Here is a 19,578-nt window from a genome sequence, read left to right on the forward strand (position 1 = left end):
GAATTAAAATATTCTTGGAGCATGAAAGACAAAAATTTTGAGATAGTAGTAGACATTTCATTCAAATGAAACAAGGTTGGTCGGGCTAAGAAATTTCGAAGCAAACATTTTTTCGGCCTGTGTGTTTGCTGCTACATTATATAAATCTATAACAACACATTTGTGAATGTATTGAAGTGTTTTGAGATATGTTTGGGCAGTATTGTATTGGATGCAATAATTGCAATAGTACCTTGTATCTGTATCTCAGATTCTTGCTGCCTGAGTATCTTGTATCATACTGGGATACAATTGCACAGTATCTTTGCCCAGCCCTGGGAGCCTGCTAAGTTTGCCAGTCAGTGTCTTGGCAGTTGACGTATGCTTTGTGTGCCATGAGTGAGGCTTGCTATGCAGCAGTCTGGACTGTCCTTAACAGGATATTTAGCCACCTGGAAAGCTAGGAAAAGTCAGTGAATAAGACCAAATAAACTCTTCGCAAAATCACGTAGATTGTAAGTAACGTGCAGCACTAGGCTTCTGGCCCGATGCAGGTGCACGCCTAGCCCCTGCATACACGAAGGCAGGAAAATTTCTTTATGGCTGCATGGCACTTCAAGACAGCATAAACTTCTACCACAGCACAGTTGTATACGCACAGAACTTGCTGTGCAGAGAAGCATCTTGTGGGCTGCAGCAAACCATATCGATAGTGCCAAGGGCACACCTGGCACATATGGCCATGGCGACAGCTCACCATAGCTTTGGTACTGCACAGTGGCTGCACAGCAGCAAATAAGAACACGCTGTTATTACGATGAGTTCTTAATAGTGTAACCAATCCATTAGGGTTGGCTGTCGTGCATCTGATGCAACAACATACTGAGAGGCCCTGAGTACAAGGGGCTCGGCATAGCATGCAGCTAAAACACAGTACTACCATGACTACCGCACTAATGCACTTTGCTACCATATTAAAAACTTGCTGTAATAATGTCTTTATATTGGCTGCTGTAAGATCGCCATGCGATATAAACCTAATCTGCCACAATGAAGCCTTGGAGGCTTTGTAGAAGGTCCATTCTTTTGAAAAGCCCTATAGGGACCGAAATGAGGTCCTATAGCCAAAGTGCTTGTCGTGGTCAGGGCACCTGGCAAGTGACTGCTCAGGCCAGCAAATGGAAGCCACCGATTTATTCGCCAGGTCATGTTACTCAAGGAGCCTGAGCATGACGCGGAAGCCCGTCCAAGTGGAGCTGATGGGCCAGGAAGACGACAGTGCGACTGGAGCCTGCATACAGCATAAATTCCTAATCCAAGTGCTTAGTTGCAAAACGCAACGGGAAGAACTATGCAGCAGTTTAGCGAAAGCTATACACAATTTTCCCATGTGCACTGCAATGAAAATATACTGTAGATTAATGATACTGATTGGAGCAGGGACCCAACTTTGGAAATGTTTTTCTCACCTAAAAGAAAGAATGCTCCTCAGATAAGTTATTACATGTTGGGCTGCTTGATGCACTATCGCTAATAGACTCGAGGTGTAAAGGGAAAGAAAAGGGCGGTGAAAAGACACCCTTTTGTCCCTGCTTTTTTTTTCCTTTGTAATTCAGATCTACTTCGGATGGAATACCAGCTAGCCAGCTTTCAAGTCTTGCTTAGGTGCACTGTCATTGCTATTTCTGGATGGACCGCAACAATGTGCCATTTACAGCTTGTTTGGAAGATGCACTTAATATACAAGGTTTGTTGTCCTTATAATGCTGGCAATAATAAAACTAACAGTAAGAAAAAATACAGATGGTAATTGGTGAGCGCCATGCTGTGCGAGCACGCAGTCAGAGCATGCGCAAATGCAAGGAAATGAAGCTACTGCGGCAAGAGCAAAGACGAAGTCTTTGAAGTCATGGGAGCGTCGTGTGCAGCGTCACCATTGGTAGCGCACGAGGCAAATAGAAAAAATCCCCAAACCTGGCTCAAAGTGGGCTTTTTGCTTCTGCATTAAATCTAGCAAAAATAATATCAAGGCCACACAGTTAATGCGCAATTTTCCTAAATCACCTGCGAAATGTCTCTGTGCTCATGAGATCAAGTGTAATCTTCTTGCCCCCCCCCCCCCCCTTTTTACACCATGCCTTGCCTTTTATGCATTGGAATTGAAACATTGCTCTGGTATACAAAATTTTTTTTTTCGCCAGACATATTTTCAAAATGTGCTTTCCCTATATGCAGCAATAAGGGGCAATATTTAAAATTGAAATCGAAGTGGGTCAAGTTTATGGCCTGTTTGGCTAGAAATAATTTTTCTGCCGAGAAATTTAGCACATAAACTTTCAGACATAGGAAAGAGAACACTAAACAAGCACTGCCATCAACTGAAAGTTTATTTCAAAACCAGCAATACAGGTAGCATGTTCATCAAAACGGGGCTAGATCGCACAGTAAAGCAGGATGCAAAATGTTTGGCTGGCCTCTTGCCTCATAATATAAGAAAGAAAGAATGCTCTTTCCCATGAAACATTAGAGAGGGCTGGCTAACGTGCCTTGTTCCCCTATTTTAAATATTGTATGCCTCGATAATTTTCCTCTTCATCTGGACCACTTGTCGGAACAAAATCAAAGTGCCTTTGAGCTTTGCTGCACACCTGCATTCTCAGCAATGCATCACCAAGTGGGAGGAGCACACTGGTCATTTTCCTTGCATTGAGGTGCTTGTTCAAGCATACATGTAGGCACCAGCCAGCCTGTGCCACATGAGCAAGACAACACTCCAAGGGAACGAAACATATCAACTCCTGAGGTACATGGTACAAACCTGCTGGCATGTTTTGTTGAGCATGTATCGTGTACCTTCTTCCTTCCTTCCTTCCTTCCTTTGGCCTCTTTCTTCTTAGCCTAATGTACAACATCAGCGCTGTGTACAACAATAGCATTTGTATTCTCCGCCAAGAAAGAAAGTTGGTGGGTCATGTGCACCAGTTTGGAAGTGCATTGTTCCCTTTCCTATGCCTTTGTCTGTGTATGCACTAAATTTTTTTACATGAATCAATACCAGCTTGCACAGTTCACTCTTCTTATGAGCCTTTATGCACACATTAAAAAATAAAAAGGGATAATTAATCCGAGTTCGACAAGCGGGTTCTCTTCTCAGCTGTTAGATTTATGATCATTGGTTGTTGACTTTTTTGAAGATGCCCTTTTGTGCAGTTGTAGTGAATTGTTTTGGTTTATAAAAGACATTTGTATAGTGTCACTGTCATCTGCTTTGTCACAGCATGATCATGCACCCCTAGGCCCTGAGCTGGTGGTTGAAATTACAAACACCCTGCAAGGTTTTCTTGCTTTACTTGTTTGGACACTGTCTCCTCGTACCGCATCTCAAATGATAATCTAGCCATGTAACATTTGCCCACACAAATTTTCAGAATTTGCAAAGTGCAAAAAAGCTTTTTTTTTTTGTGGCCTATGCATCTGGCAAATAGAATTGCAAATAGAATCAGGAACACCTTAGACTTCTGTCAACCAAAGGACCAGGCAGGATTCCGTAAAGGCTACACAACAATAGACCATATTCACACTATCAATCAAGTGATAGAGAAGTGTGCAGAATATAACCAACCCTTATATATAGCTGTCATTGATTACGAGAAAGCGTTTGATTCAGTCGAAACCTCAGCAGTCATGGAGGCATTACGGAATCAGGGTGTAGATGAGCCATATGTAAAAACACTGGAAGATATCTATAGTGGCTCCACAGCCACCGTAGTCCTCCATAAAGCAAGCAACAAAATCCCAATAAAGAAAGGCGTCAGGCAGGGAGATACGATATCTCCAATGCTATTCACAGCGTGTTTACAGGAGGTATTCAGGGACCTGGAGTGGGAAGAATTGGGGATAAAAGTTAATGGAGAATACCTTAGTAACTTGCGATTCGCTGATGATATTGCCTTGCTCAGTAACTCAGGGGACCAATTGCAATGCATGCTCACTGACCTAGAGAGGCAAAGCAGAAGAGTGGGTCTAAAAATTAATCTGCAGAAAACTAAAGTAATGCTTAACAGTCTCGGGAGAGAACAGCAATTTACAATAGGCAGCGAGGCACTGGAAGTCGTAAGGGAATACATCTACTTAGGGCAGGTAGTGACGGCGGATCCGGATCATGAGACGGAAATAATCAAAAGAATAAGAATGGGCTGGGGTGCGTTTGGCAGGCATTCCCAAATCATGAACAGCAGGTTGCCATTATCCCTCAAGAGAAAAGTATATAATAGCTGTGTCTTACCAGTACTCACCTACGGGGCAGAAACCTGGAGGCTTACGAAAAGGGTTCTACTCAAATTGAGGACGACACAACGAGCCATGGAAAGAAGAATGATAGGTGTAACGTTAAGGGATAAGAAAAGAGCAGATTGGGTGAGGGAACAAACGCGAGTTAATGACATCTTAGTTGAAATCAAGAAAAAGAAATGGGCATGGGCAGGACATGTAATGAGGAGGGAAGATAACCGATGGTCATTAAGGGTTACGGACTGGATCCCAAGGGAAGGGAAGCGTAGCAGGGGTTGGCAGAAAGTTAGGTGGGCGGATGAGATTAGGAAGTTTGCAGGCACGACATGGCCACAATTAGTACATGACCGGGGTTGTTGGAGAAGCATGGGAGAGGCCTTTGCCCTGCAGTGGGCGCAACCAGGCTGATGATGATGATGATGATGATGATGATGATGATGATGATGCATCTGGCACAAGAACACTACATAGGTGCCACACTCAAGTGCAGAACAGACCTTTAAGCTGTGAGTGGGATGCCTGAAGCACAAAATAAATTTTCACAATTATATCTTTTTTCAGTTTTGACATTACAAATTTAGTGGCCAGGTGTATATTGCATCTGCAGTCTTTTGCAATGCTGCAGTATAATTTGGATGCAACTTCTTATCACTGTCTTACGCCTCTTTATCTTGTTTGACAAAGACTTTGAATTGTTCGCTCGCATTTTGCAGTACCAGAGATGTTGAAAAGTTTCGATGTCGCATTGTACCTTCGTGGACCTAACTGCCGCATTGTTGTGATCAAACTACAGAAATTACACCGATTTACTGGCAGCAGATTATACGAAGTGACTACAGACATGCTGCATCTGGCTGGCCAGATGACAGTGGCACGTGCCCACTCTCAACAAGCTTGCCTGCATTATTAGAGCACACACGCGCACAAAAAGAAAAGTCTGCATGCTGCTGTAAAACTTCCAAATAAATTTGCATAGCATAGTGGGGGGTCATATTTACCTTAGATTCCTTCACTGTTGTGCCCTTTGTGATTACATTGTACGCCACTGCACCGTGGCGACGTGGTGCAGTGGGTGGTAAGAATAGAGTTAAAGGAAAAGGACTCTTACTGAAGGCCGTACTGCTAGCGATGTGCGTCTAAGGGTACAGGCACTGAATGAAACTTTACACCTTTCATTCTTCGCCTCATTGTGAAAATTCAAGTTGATTGTGCAATGAGAATGCAAAATTAATTGCTCTCGCAGATTTCACTGCAACAAGCAGGTATGAAGTAGAAAAATGGTCGGTCACCGTATCCTTACGTTTTGAGTTTATTACACTCAGTTGTGTTTGCACGTGATGGTACCGGCATCAATACCAAATGGGTGATCGTCCAACTCTCATTCCTGTCTAGGCAGCAATGTCTTTTCATGAGAAGCAGAGTTTGATGCATCGCGATAAAGGAGAAGTGGTTTCTTTGCATCAGCTTACTAGTGCTGAGAAAGCCATAGCGTGCCTTGCTACTATGAGGGAACCGATATGAGCCTAATAAAACCATCGCACAAACCAGCAAATGCATCATCAAGGCTTTCCTGAGGTGAGCATTCGGGAGCAATGGGCTGTGGACAAGATATGCATGAAGTATATTCAAAAGGGTTGCAGTTTGTAGTGCGATTTGGAGTCGAGGAGATGTAGGTGGCACACACAATGGCTAAAGCGCAAGTAAAATTGCTAACACCCTTACACTTTAAGAAAGAGCCCGTCGAAGATGCCGATAAATGCAATTTTTCTTCTTTTTTTTTTACCAACTTTTTGTGGCAAGTAAACACAACAGAAAAACAGAAAAGAAAACTGAATGAAGCAAACTTTTATAGCTGTTGCTGTCAAACTCTCACTTCAAATATATCTGTGGCCACCAGGTCATTAGAGTCGCTACGCAGTATTTAACTATGGCCTCTCTGATTGAAGGTGCAGTTTGAGCTCTCTTTCATGTGCAGTGAACATTATGTCAGCTTTCAAGGTAAGGTTGTTAGCCATGGAAGGAACAAACAGCTCTAGGGATGCAACAAGTACTATGTAGTACCGTATCTATGTACTCGTGTAATGCCCACAGGTTTTTTTCCGAGATTTGAGGTGGAAATCGGGAGTGTGGCCATTGCACAGAGAAAAACTTTCTTTTCTGCCGGCTGAAATAAATAGTGACAGCCCCCCAAAGATATATTTAAGTATTGCCCATGTATATGCACCCTTGATTTTTGAGAAAGTTGGCATTGTTATCTGTTGCGTAGTGCGAGAATTCTGAAGCTTCCTTTTTTTTTAAATCGGTGGCAAAACAAGGCAACCATGCCGACCTTTCGGTGCCTCCAGGTAGCAAAAGTACAGCTTCCGAGATTTAGCAGCTGGCTCCGAGACGCTGCCGTCGCTGGTCTGTGGGCTGTCGCTAGGCGACACTTTGGCAACAACAGAGGCAACGATGCTGAAAAGTCGAACCTCGTAGCCGACATGTCTTCGCGGTCGCAGCAGCGCTGCCGAGCAACTTCTTCGCATTCCAAATGCCATACACCATAGTCAACAGCAGATCCTTGTCTCGTGCCAGCGCCGACTTCTTTGTGTCACATTCGATAGCACGGATGATGTCTAATTTTTCTTCTATGCTGAGCACTCGGCGTCTTTTTTATCCGAGCTTCGGAATGACGCGAGTCCTTGCTTGTACGACGCCATAACGCTCTCTGGCACGGCATCGAAATGATGTTGATGTGGCTTCATGCACAAAAGCACAGGGCGCTTGGAGGCCGTTGTTCCGACCTCTGAGGCTTGTTGTTCTGCCGGGCCACCCGATGGAGACGACGCATCGCCGTGTTTGCGCGAAAAAAAGTTGAAACACTACGTTTTAACCGATGCGTACACAATAAGCTGGGACGGTTTATGCGGATACAAAACATTATATTCAATGGCCGCTGAGTCGGGGATTTGACTTTACTACTTTTAAAACGAAACTTCCGTTTAAGCTGGTATGGTTTAACGAGGTTTTACTGTAGTTTCAGTGTCTGCACGCGCAACTGCATGACATGGGAACAAGCAGACGAAACGGAAGTGCATCTCTGTTTCTGCAGTGCGAAGTAAAAACAAAACATGTAGACATTTGGTTTGTGTGTTTTATTATTACTGTAAGCTTTAATTTTTCTATTCAAGCAAAATATTACACAAATAACAGGTGTTGCCTTAAATATTCTTGAAGTCGCATGTCACCACGAGCAACGTCACAGTGCAAACACCTGTACGTAGACACACTAGCATGTGTACGTCACTTTCTGGCTTAGAGTGCAACGGCCGCAAGAAGACAGGCGAAGGGCGTTCGGCATGTAATTTCAGATCTAGCAATGTAATACTTTGCAGACGCAATGACTCTGCGCAGTGTATGCTGTGTCAGCTCAAAATGGCCAGACCTGGTGAGGGGCCCTTTGCAGTGATAGCTGTTATGGGACACACTCCCCTGTTCATTTTGGTGTCCGCTGGTGTCATCGCTGGGATCCCAAAACCATTTGCGAGACAATGACGAAAAAAAATTCTTATTGTGCCACAAAGCTTCGAACTTACTACCAACAGGCTAGTAGTCCGGGATTCTGCCTTGGCTACTTTTTCTTTTTTATAATATTTAATACAATGTGTGAAATGGTGTGTTTACAGGAATCAGTCAATTTAATTTACAGTTTTTCTACATGTTGTTAAACTTTCCCGTTGGAATTTTTGTACTAGCAATGCCTTGCATCATCTGAAATTGATTTAACTTTAACTATTGCTCAGATTTGAAAATTTTTGGCAAATTGGGCAGCCTAGAACAGTTTCAACTGGAAGTATCGTCGAAACTAGCCTCCAGTGCTCCTAGCACTTTCTAAATAAAACAACATAAAGTTGGAGTTTTAGTTGGCTTAGCAAGCTTACTTTTAAGTGATAGCAGCATTAAAGACACAGAAGCTTCTGTCCGGCTATCTTATATTCAGATACGATGTATAGGCTGTTTTTCATCATCATCAGCAGCAGCCTATTTTATGTCCACTGCAGGACGAAGGCCTCTCCCTGCAATCTCCAATTACCCCTGTTCTGCGCCACCCAAATCCAACTAGCACCCGCAAATTTCTTAATTTCGTCACACCACCTAGTCTTCTGCCATCCTCTACTGCGCTACCCTTCTCTTAGTACCCACTCTGTCACCTTAATGGTCCAATAGTTATCTAATCTTCACATTACATGACCTGCCCAGTGTCATGTTTTTCTCTTAATGTCAATTAGAATATCAGCTATACCCATTTGCTCTCTGATCCAAACCGCTCTCTTTCTGTCTCTCAACGTTATGCCTAGCATTCTTTGTTTCATCACTTTCTGCGGTCCTTAACTTGTTCTCAAGCTTATTTGTCAGTCTCCAAGTCTCTGCCCCATATGTCAGCACCGGTAAAATGAACTGATTGTACACCTTCCTTTTCAATGACAATGCTAAGCTTCCAGTCAGGAGCTGGCAATGTCTGCCGCATGCGATCCAACCCATTTTCATTCTATGAAATTCTGTTTCATGATCAGGGTTTTCCATGATTAATTTACCTAGGTAAACATACTCCTTCAGACTGTTGAGGTTGACTGGTGATCCTGAACTCTTGTTCCCATGCCTGGTTATTCATTATTTGTCTTCTGCATATTAATCTTCAACCCCACTCTTACACTCTCTCTGTTAAGGTCCTCAATCATTTGTTGTAACTCGTCTGTAGTGTTGTTGAATAGAGAACAATGTCATCAGCAAACTGAAGGTCGCTGAGGTATTCACTGTCGATCTTTCCTCCTAAGCCTTGCTAGTTTAATAGTATTGGAGAGATTGTGTCTCCTTGTCTGACCCCTTTCCTCATAGGTATCTTCCTAGTTGTGTAGAATTAAGGTAGCTGTGTATTTTCTGTAGATATTTTTCAAGACATTTACATAAGCGGTCTGTACTCCTTGATTACACAATGCCTCCATGACTGCTAATATCTCTACTGAATCAAATGCTTTTTCATAATCTATGAAAGCCATATAAAGAGGCTTATTGTACTCTGCGGATTTCTCGATAACCTGATTAATGACATGGATGTGATCCATTGTAGAGTATCCCTTCCTGAAGCCATCCTGTTCCCTTGGTTGACTAAAGTCCAGTGTTGCCCTTATTCTATCGGAGATTATTTTGGTAAATATTTTATATAATACTGGGAGCAAGCTAATGGGCCTATAATTTTTCAATTCTTTAACGTCTCCCTTTTTGTGAATTAGTACAATGTTTGCATTCTTCCAGTTTTCTGGGACCCTTGCAGTCAAGAGACACTTCGTAGAAAGAGCCACCAGTTTTCCAAGCATTATGTCGCCTCCAGCTTCAATTAAATTGACTGTTATTCCATCTTCTCCTGCCACTCTTCCTCATTTCATGTCTTGTAAGGCCCTTCTGACGTATCCAGTTCATTACTGTTTTTAATTGAGGTATCCCGACTCCTCTGGGTAGAGTACAGAATTCTTCCGCTGCTTTTACTATATTTTTGAGATTGCTGATCATATTACCCTGCTTATCTTTCAGTGCTTACATCTTCAGTTGTCTTACGCCAAGTTTCCTTCTCATTGATTTCAGGCTGCGTCCATTTTTTACGCCTTCTTCAGTCTTTCTAATGTTATAATTTTGAATATCACTTATTTTCGCCTTGTTGATCAGTTTTGACAGTTCCGCGTATTCCATCTTATCTCTTGAGTTGGCCCATTCTTTGTTGTTTCTTTATTAGGTCCTTCGTTACTTGGGAGAGCTTGCCTAGTGGTTGCATTGGTGCCTTGCCTCCCACTTCAATTGCTGTCTCTGAAGCCAGCCTAATTACGGTTTCATTCATTAGCTCTGTCATCATATCTCTGTTCTAAGAGTGAATATTTGTTTGCAAGTACGAGCCTGAATTTGTCTGCTTTTACCCTTACTGCTTCTAGGTTGGCCTGTTTCTTCTTGAACAAGTGAGCTCTTTCTCTCTTCAAATTGAGGTGAATCCTTGCCCTCACTAGCCTATGATCACTGTAGTTTACCCTACCTAACACTTCTACATCCTGCATTATGCTGGGATCGGCAGAAAGTATGAGATCGATTTCATTTCTTGTTTCAGCATTAGGGCAGTTTTGCAGGTCCATTTTCTGTTGCTACGCTTCCTGAAAAAGGTGTTCGTTATTCTCAGCTTATTCCTTTCCGCGAATTCTACCAGCTTCTCTCCTCTAGCATTCCTAGAATCGACACCGTACTTACCAATTGCTTGTTCACCAGCCTGCTTTTCCCCCACTTTTGCATTGAAGTCGCCCATTACTCCAGTATACTGAGTTTGCACTTTTCTCATCACTAATTCAACATCTTTATAAAACTGATCTACTTTATCATTATTGTCACTGGATGTGCTGGAGCATAGGCTTGTATTAAATTTAATCTATACCTCTTATTAAGTTTGATTACGACTACTGCTACCTTCTCATTAATGCTGTAGAATTTGTCAATGTCACCCGCTACCTCCCTATGGATTAGAAATCCTACCCCGTATTGCTTCTTATCTGGGAGACCTCTATAGCAGAGGACATGGCCGTTAGTCAGCACTGTATAAGCCTCACCAGTTCTTTCAATCTCACTAAGACCAATGATATCCCAAACAATGTCTGGTAGTTCCTCAGAGTCCTACTAAGCTAGCCTCACTTGACAGAGTTTGTGTGTTAAAGGTTGCCAGGGTCAGTTTCCATTTGCAATCTGTCCGGGTCCAGAAATTCTTAGCAGCCTCTGCTGCGTTACAGGTCTGATCGCCGCCTTGGTCAGGTGCTCCGCAGCTGCTGGGGATTGAGGGCCATTGGTTGATCGAATAAGTCATTTGGGATGTAGTAGCCGAATACCGCACCACGGAGGCCAATTCCTGTTGTGGTGAGGGAGTGCCTCGTTGAAGCTGAGTGGGTGTCCCTAATTTGGTTGTACCTGGATTAGTATAGCCCCACTTGCTCTCGGCATCTTTTGCCGGTGACAGGGGTCACTCCAAGCCTGAAGATGTAGTGCACTGAAGCAGGCGAAAGTCAGGCACACCATCGTCAGGTAAAATAAAAAAAAGAAATTAATGCGAGGGTTCAAACTTCAAGCTATGGCAACTGAGCATTCGGCATAGCTTAGTCAAATAATCCCGCAGGTGGCAAGGCTACCTTATCGTCGAAAATACAGCCCAGAGGGCCCTACATGCCTAAGAGATCCATTGATTTATCCGCCCACTGCGGATTTTGTTGGTTGTCATAGGTTGCACGATTTAATGAGAATTCTCAGTGGTCCTAACATTGTGTTTCCATGCACGTATGCGGCTTTGAACATGCCTAGGTACACAATATACTTTCGGTGAACTTGAACAGCACTTAAAACTTGTGTGAAATAAGTAAGAAAAGGAAAAGTTTTCAGCGCTTACCGAGAAGCCTCGAGCCACGTATCGTCCGCTCGTTGTTGTGACTGCCTGCCTCCTTCCATCCAAAACTTGCACTCCCGAGTAAAAATCTAAGAATGGCGAGACGAGTTGTGCAGAACAATACAGCTGTCAGTCTCGCACAGAGCAGACAACCTTGACAGCTCGTAGGCGACTTTGGGCTTTCTACAGCTTTGGACAGCGCTTATACTAAAGCTAATGACAATTTCTCAAATGACGATAGGTGCTCTTGAGTGCGTGCTATCTTGACAATTGTGTTCTGTTAATATCAAGTGCAATTTTATTGTTCCCCTGTAGGTCGCTTCGATCAACTAGCGTTTTGACAGTGTGTGTACAAATTATTACAAGCAGTTCTGCCCATTGTGTAGAGTGTTTGCTCACATAAGAGCACGCAGTCAATTACAGACCGACCTTTCACCGAATCTTGACTAGCAGTCTAATCTCTCACATTTTGAACACTGCTTGTGCAAGTGCTCTTATTGATTACTGTAAAATATTGTGCAACACTCCACAGCACTTTACTGGAACTGAACAATGCATGTGGAGGCTCCAGTGCCGCTTGAATGCGCACTAGACCACCTTCCTTGCAAAGAAAAGCTGATTAAATGCAATAATCAAGTATGAAGAGGCTTTTGCATGCTGCTTGACCTGACAATCATTGCTTTGTGAGCCTAAAGAAAGCAGTAAAAAAACGAACTAGGTGCCTGCTGCAGTGAATAAAAATGCTCCCTGCATAATAGGAACTTGCTGAATTTTGCATTAGCGAAACTACTGCTTTCCTGCATAACATGGGCATCACCATCGCTAGTATAGATGCTGATAAATCAGTGTAATATATTTTGTTGCATTGTATGACTTACAAAGGTTGGGTACGAGGAGCCAGGTGCATTTTTTGTATATTTCAGATTTTTTTGTTACTCTCGATACTTGTACTAAAAATAGCAAGTTGCTACTTTTCTTCATGATCCTTGAGACACTTCTTTGAGGTTTCACATATTCATTCTAAAGACTGTCTGACCAATTATTACTGCTTTACATCCATTCAGAGCACCAGTTATTGGGCTATAATTTTATGTACTATCACGGTAAACATTGTGACAGCTACATCATGAAATAAAACGTTAGAACATAAAAGTACTGAAAGTATGCATAATTATGGTGGTAAGGAAAAAGTTAATGTAATGCGAGCACCAGCAGGTCATAGCCGATGACTAGACATCAAGTAGTACATAGAAAGAAAATTAACATCATACAAAGCAACAACACCCTTCATCATACAAAAAAAAAAGCTAGACACGAGAAACTTAGCACGTAATCAAAAGTGGATACCAGTCTAACTGATGATAATTTTTAACTGTAAATGCCTTTCAGGTACATAATTATGGAACCGAAGTACACTTTTGAGGAAACTAATCTTTCTGCATTTTGGTCTTCTAAATGAGGTTTCCATAAGCTTTACAATCCTATCAGCAAAACATGTCAAATGGTACGTCGTCACATGGTATAAGATATTGGATACTGTGATAATTTAGATAAAACCCTTTCTGCAACCTTCTGTTGAGAACTTTCCAATATAAAATGGCATCTTTACAATCAATAAAGCAGTGTTCAATAGTTTCAGGCACATTACCAAGGCAACAGTCAATAAATAAAGGAAGATAGCCTTTTTCCAAAGGCATGTTCTAACTGGCAAGGTTTCAATCTGTAATTTGTAAAAGCGGAAACAGTCAATTTGCAAACTCTTGCAAGAGGGTGCATTTCATGTCCTGGTAGTCCGATGTATATTGACTGATAAAAAAAGCAGCGGGAATAGCATCAATATTATATCTTTGTAATGATTGCTTGTTCTCTATGTTTGTTCTCTTGGGTTGCTTGTTCTTTTGGGTTTTACTTGCCAAAACCATGATTTGATTATGAGGCATGCTCTGTATAAACATTTCTGAGCCGCTCTGCAGATCCTATAGCAGCCGAGAATACTGATTGCGGAGAGTGTGATCACACCAGCAGCTGCTTTGATTGCTAATGTCTGCTCAACATTTTTGTACCTGATAGAGCTGGTGTCTGCACCTTTTTTCAAGTTCAAGCACGTCGCCTTCCCATTTGTGGAGGCAATTCGAATTTTTTTCTTCGATATGTAATAACAGTTCAGTGCATCTGCTTCATCTTCATTAGTCTTCTTTTTCTAATGCTTGGCTTCTGATGTTTACTGGGTAGTGCTAACATCATCTTGCTTTCTTGAAGGGTAGCCTTCAGTGACTGCAGGTGTCTTTGTGGATTCTGCGGGATATACAGTGTGTCTTAAGATACATGATATTACAATTAACGTATTGAAAATACTGATGCTGAACGTTTTGCTAAATGTATCGTGATACAAGTACAAGATACACAGATTTGAAGCTCAAAGCGCACGATTGTGGATTCGGAAACGAAAGAGAAAAAATTATCCGCGACCAGATCGTCTGTGGTATCTATGACAAAAAAGCCCGTGCAGACATTCTCAAGTCAGAAGATCCGACCCTAGAGCAGGTTGAAAAGGTGTGTCGAGCACGCGAAGCAACGAAAATTCGAATGAAGGCATATAAAGAGGGTACTCCATCAAGCAGCGAGACAGTGCACGTAGTGAAAAAATTCGTCCATCGCCCCAATGCCAGCTCAAAAAGCGCGAAAGGAAAACCACAAAAAGCTAACGTACCAAAATGCAGGTATTGCGGTGGTAGCCACGAATGCAAAAGAGAAACATGCCCAGCTTGAAGCAAACATGCAGCAAGTGCAAAAAACGAAATCACTTCGCGGCAGTTTGTAAAAGCAGCAAAGATGATAGCGAGGATGAAAACATACTGGCAGTTCAAATCCACAAACTAAGCTCAGTTCACACATTTCTGAGAGTGAACGGAGCACAAGTAAAGTTTCAAGTGGACAGCGGTGCAGCTGTTGACGTCATCCCGGCTAGACACGTCAAGCAACAGCAAATACAACCGTGCACAACAACACTGCGAACGTAGAATGGAAGCAAAGTTCACTGTTCGGGCAAGGCGCAACTAGATGTTACAACCGCAAATGGACAGAGACGTTCTGTGGAATTCATAGTGGTTAAAGATGACTTCACTCCTCTCATCGGAAGATCAACAGCTGAGAGAATGGGTCTGATAAGCATAGACTATAACCTTGTGGCTGGAATCGACAAAATTCCAGAAGAAAATTTCACTCATCACATAGTGGAAAATAACCCAGATGTTTTTGGAGACACTCTAGGAACACTCCCGGGAAAAGTACACTTGGTGACCAAGCCAGATACGCTTCCGAAAGCGATAACAAGTTGCAGAGTCCCTGTCAGCATTAAACCGCAATTAGAACAAACATTGGCAATACTAGAAAAATGCCAGCAAACTTGAGTAGAAAAAATCGAGAGGCAGAGATAGACTAAGAGACAGGAAGGTGGCCAGCCACCTTCCTGCCACCTTTCTGTCTTTTTGTTTATCTATGCGTCTCAATTTTTTCTACTCTCGAGTTTGCTGGCATTCTCCTAGTATAACCATGTACCAACGAGCCCAACAAGCCACTCTCATGAAAACATTGGCAAGAATGGAAAAAAGAGGTATCATTAAAAGTGTAGTAGAGCCAACGCGGTGGGTGAGCAGATTGGTTGTGGCAACCAAGAAAAATGGTGAAGTGCGAATATGCATTGACCCACAAGCACTGAACGAGGCTCCCGAACGAGAACGTCACACATTGCCCATCCTCGATGATGTGCTACCCGATCTTGCCAAAGAAAAAATCTTCTCAAAACTAGACTTGCGAGAAGGCTACTGGCAATGTTCTCTCGATAGTTAAGCTTTATGACCACATTTCAAACACCAAAAGGTTGTTATCGAAGGCTCCGCCTGTCGTTTCGAATCGCGGTAAGCAGCGAAATTTTTCAGGAAACACTCCAAGTGGCACATGGAGGACTTAGCGGAGTTCTCTGCGTTGCAGACGACATTCTTGTCTATGGAGTGGGCGAAAATGAAAAAGATGCTGTCGAAGATCATGACAAGAAATTAGACAGTCTACTTCAGAGATGCCGACAAATCAGAATTTGTCTCAACAAAGAAAAAACTCTGCTCAGAGCCTCATCAACTGTCTTTCTGGGACATGTGCTGAGAAAAGGACTAAAAGTTGATCCAAATAAAGTCAAGGCAATTGAACAAATGCCAAAGCCAGTCGACGTCCAAGGAATACAACGCTTCTGCGGAATGATCAACTATCTCTCCAGATTCTTGCCGAAAATTTTGCGTGTATTAGAGCCATTGAGAAAGCTCACTGTCAAGGATACACCATGGCACTGGGGAAAACTGCAAAAAGAAGCATTTCAAAAGGCAAAAGACGCTGTGACAAGAGCTCCAATTCTGGCCTACTTCAACTCACGAAAGCAGTTGGAAATTCAGTGTTATACAAGCGATCTTGGACTCAGAGCAGCTCTTCTTCAAAACGGACAGCCAATCTCGTTTGCCAGCAGAGCACTTGTACCGGCAGAAAGCCGCTATGGACAAATTGAAAAGGAAATCTTGGCTATCGTGTTCGCACTAAACAAGTTCCACCAGTACGCATTCGGAAGAGAAACAAAGATCATCAGTGATCACAAGCCACTACAAGCGATCCTGAAGAAACGATTGGATCAAGTTCCAAGACGACTACAAGGCATGATTCTTCAGATGCGAAGATACAACATTGTCATCGAGTGCAGACCAAGCAAAGAATTACTTTTGGCTGATACGCTGTCACGTGCATTCCTTCCCAAGGAAAGCAATGAACAAGAACTTGAAAACATCAACGTCTTGCACTACCTTTCTGTGAGAAAAGGAACCCTGGAAAAGATTCGGTCTGCGACTGAGACAGATGAATCACTGCAAAGGTTGAAAACCATCATCTTGTGAGGTTGGCCACAAGATAAGCGTCAACTACCCCAAGACATGCGCATATACTTCACATACAGAAATGAGCTTACAGTTGAAGACAACCTCATTTTCAAGGGATTACGTCAAAGCATACCAATTTCTCTGAGAGGTGAGATCAAAGCAACGCTTCACTCATCGCATCTTGGGATTGAGAGCTGTCTAAGATGCGCTCGTGAATGTGTCTTTTGGCTTGAAATTAATGCAGAATTAAAGGACCTCATCGCAGGGTGCGAAGTGTGTCAAAAGCACACACACTCCCAGCCACGGGAAACTCTCTCTCCTCACCCAGAACTAAGCTATCCATGGGAGCGAGTTGGATGCGGCATTTTTAAGTTAAACAGAAATAACTTCTTGATCACAGTGGATTACTACAGCAACTTTTGGGAAGTGGATCAACTGAAATCAATGACTTCCAATCAAGTAATACTCAAACTAAAGTCTCACTTTGCAAGACACGGAATACCAAGAATCCTGATAAGCGACAACGGACCACAATTCAGCAGCGAGGAATTCGACAACTTTTCAAAAAGCTGGTACTTCGAACATAAAACGTCAAGCCCAGGATACCCGTGTTCCAATGGAATGTCTGAATCAGCTGTAACGACGGCAAAAATACTGCTCAAGAAAGCAGAAAACAGCCACTGAGATCCACAAATGGCGTTTTTTGATTACAGAAATACTCCGCTGCAAGGACTCAACGCTAGTCCAGCGCAATTACTCATGAGTCGCCGCACTATAACGACTTTGCCAGCACCATCGGAGCTACTGCAACCTAAAGCAGCCGACATGAGCGAGAAAAGAAAGGTGAAAAGGCAAAGAGCAACGTTGTACTACAACAGACAAGCCAAGGATTTGCCGAGCCTAAGCGAAGGTCAAAGTGTCACAGTTCGACCACTGAAAGGCAGGACATGGGTCAAAGGGACAATAATTAGAAGAATTGACGAAAGATCTTATGAAGTTCAAGTTGGTGAAAGCGTACTGCGTAGGAACCGAGTATTTATCAGACCAAGACCTTCCGGAACTGCCGATAAAAGCCAACACAGACAGCCCGACACTACGCAACCAGAAGAGGATGGCCATGCGGCCCTTCTGAAACCTCCGCTCCAACCGTCACGGCAGCCCTCTTCCTGTATGAACTCTGAGCAGACGACATATCAAGTTGCGTCAGGCTCTCCCGCTCCTCTCCTGCTGGTCGGCCGCCACCCCGTCTTTAAACACTCTACTCTCTGTACATCCATGTAACCACACCCATTCCTGTGTACTCCACGCTTAATAAACCCAGTTAACCTTTGTTAACAAAAGTCCAGTGTTCTATTGTCCACTACACGAGACATAACGAAACATCCAAGGAGTATCATAAGATAGTATCTAAAACATGTATTCTTGATAATGCTGAACCCTGAAGTCTGGCTCCCATCACCCACTAAAGTATGCATGCGGAAGCCCACAATGAATTCCCTGATTACGTTTTCATAGACATCCTACAAAGCAAAAAGGCAGACACAGTTCTTGTTTTGCCAGCACATTTCCCTGCCCCAGATACCATAAAAATAACAAATTTCGTGCTGCTAGTTGAAGAGTACAGTGTTGCACCATATATGCAAAAAAAAAAGAAAGGGATACTCATTTATGAAGGTGGCCTGCAACACAATTAAGTCTATGAACGGCAGATGTTGTGACAAACTGAGCACAGGTCAGTGAGCAGTATTCTCCATGAAACTCTTTATTCATGAAGTTGTCAAGAAAGAGTTTGGGATGTTATCAACTATCTTAATGGGAAGTGCCATCCATGCAGGCCTTTTGGCTGGCCCTGAAGCAAGGCAAGCTGTTGAAGTCTGTCATGTGGTTCATGTGCTGCTTTCTTAAATCATCTCTAAAAGACAATGAAGATGCAGGCGTGCTCATACAAAGGTGGCAAGGGAGTGTGAAAAGAAGCATGGAAGGGTGTCGGGTGTAAGCCTGGAATGGAAGAGTCAGTGCCATGGTGGCAGGCACCGGGAGACAAGTATGCAGAAGGAAACACCGTCCCATGTCAAGTTTGGTGGTTCAAACTTGCTGCTGGCTCCACAGACTTGTGTATTTTTGGAAGAAACCCATGCCAAATGGCATCAGTGGGGGAGAGTGCGACATGCTTTTTTATAGCATAGCAATAAGCAGTTGCACTTGCCACCTTGTCTCCCGACTGCTTAGGACATGCAGCGAGTGGATTTCTTGGGCTTTTTCTGCTTTTGCATGCTTCGAGGCCACGTGTGAACGTAGTGTTACATGGATTCTCAGGTGAATTTTCGTTGCTGCCAGGATGTTTGATATAAAGTTCAAGTGTGATAACATCACACCATATGCTGTGACCGTATGCCGTAACCATATGCTGTGGGTGTGAAGGGGAGTTGAGAAGGACGGTGGTTTGATGCATGCCGTCTTCTTGCACACCTAGTGTTGGAGGCCATGTGATCAAGCGTGGACATGCCTCCTCCTCTAGTCTGCCCGTGGCTGTGACATAGTTACTAGTGCTGTCCCACCTTTTTTTTTCCTGTAGTCTTGTTCACGCTAGTAACTACGTCACAGCAGTTGCCTCAACACCAACTTGCCCAACTCTCCTTGTTAATTGCCTGTGGCTGAGCATATCATGGCTGAGAGCATATGCAGCCCATCTGCCTTTCTTGGAAGTAATATGCAGCGTGTACAAAAGTTGTGGGGGCATGAGGAGGCAGGTGGCTTCATGTGTGCTGACTTCCAGTGCACCTAGTGTTTGAGGTTGCGTAACCTTAAGTTTTGGAGACACGAAGCGAGAGGTAGCACAATGCATTTGTTACCCGCGGTCAGCACTCTTCATCATGCCAGTGTTGTGACAGCAAATGTTTGTGGTCATTGAGTTAGATCTGTTTATGTTTGCCTGTGCGCACTTGAGATCATGCT

The 19,578-nt window shown here is 43.2% G+C and overlaps 1 protein-coding gene across 5 annotated transcripts in view; it reads left to right on the plus strand.

Annotated features, from left to right (window-relative positions):
• Positions 1-19,578, plus strand: part of LOC135920358 (rootletin-like) — a 380,210-nt gene that overhangs the window by 26,773 nt on the left and 333,859 nt on the right. The window lies entirely within an intron of this gene.

The sequence above is a fragment of the Dermacentor albipictus genome, chromosome 1 (assembly GCF_038994185.2).
Source record: "Dermacentor albipictus isolate Rhodes 1998 colony chromosome 1, USDA_Dalb.pri_finalv2, whole genome shotgun sequence".
In the NCBI taxonomy this organism is placed as follows: domain Eukaryota; kingdom Metazoa; phylum Arthropoda; class Arachnida; order Ixodida; family Ixodidae; genus Dermacentor; species Dermacentor albipictus.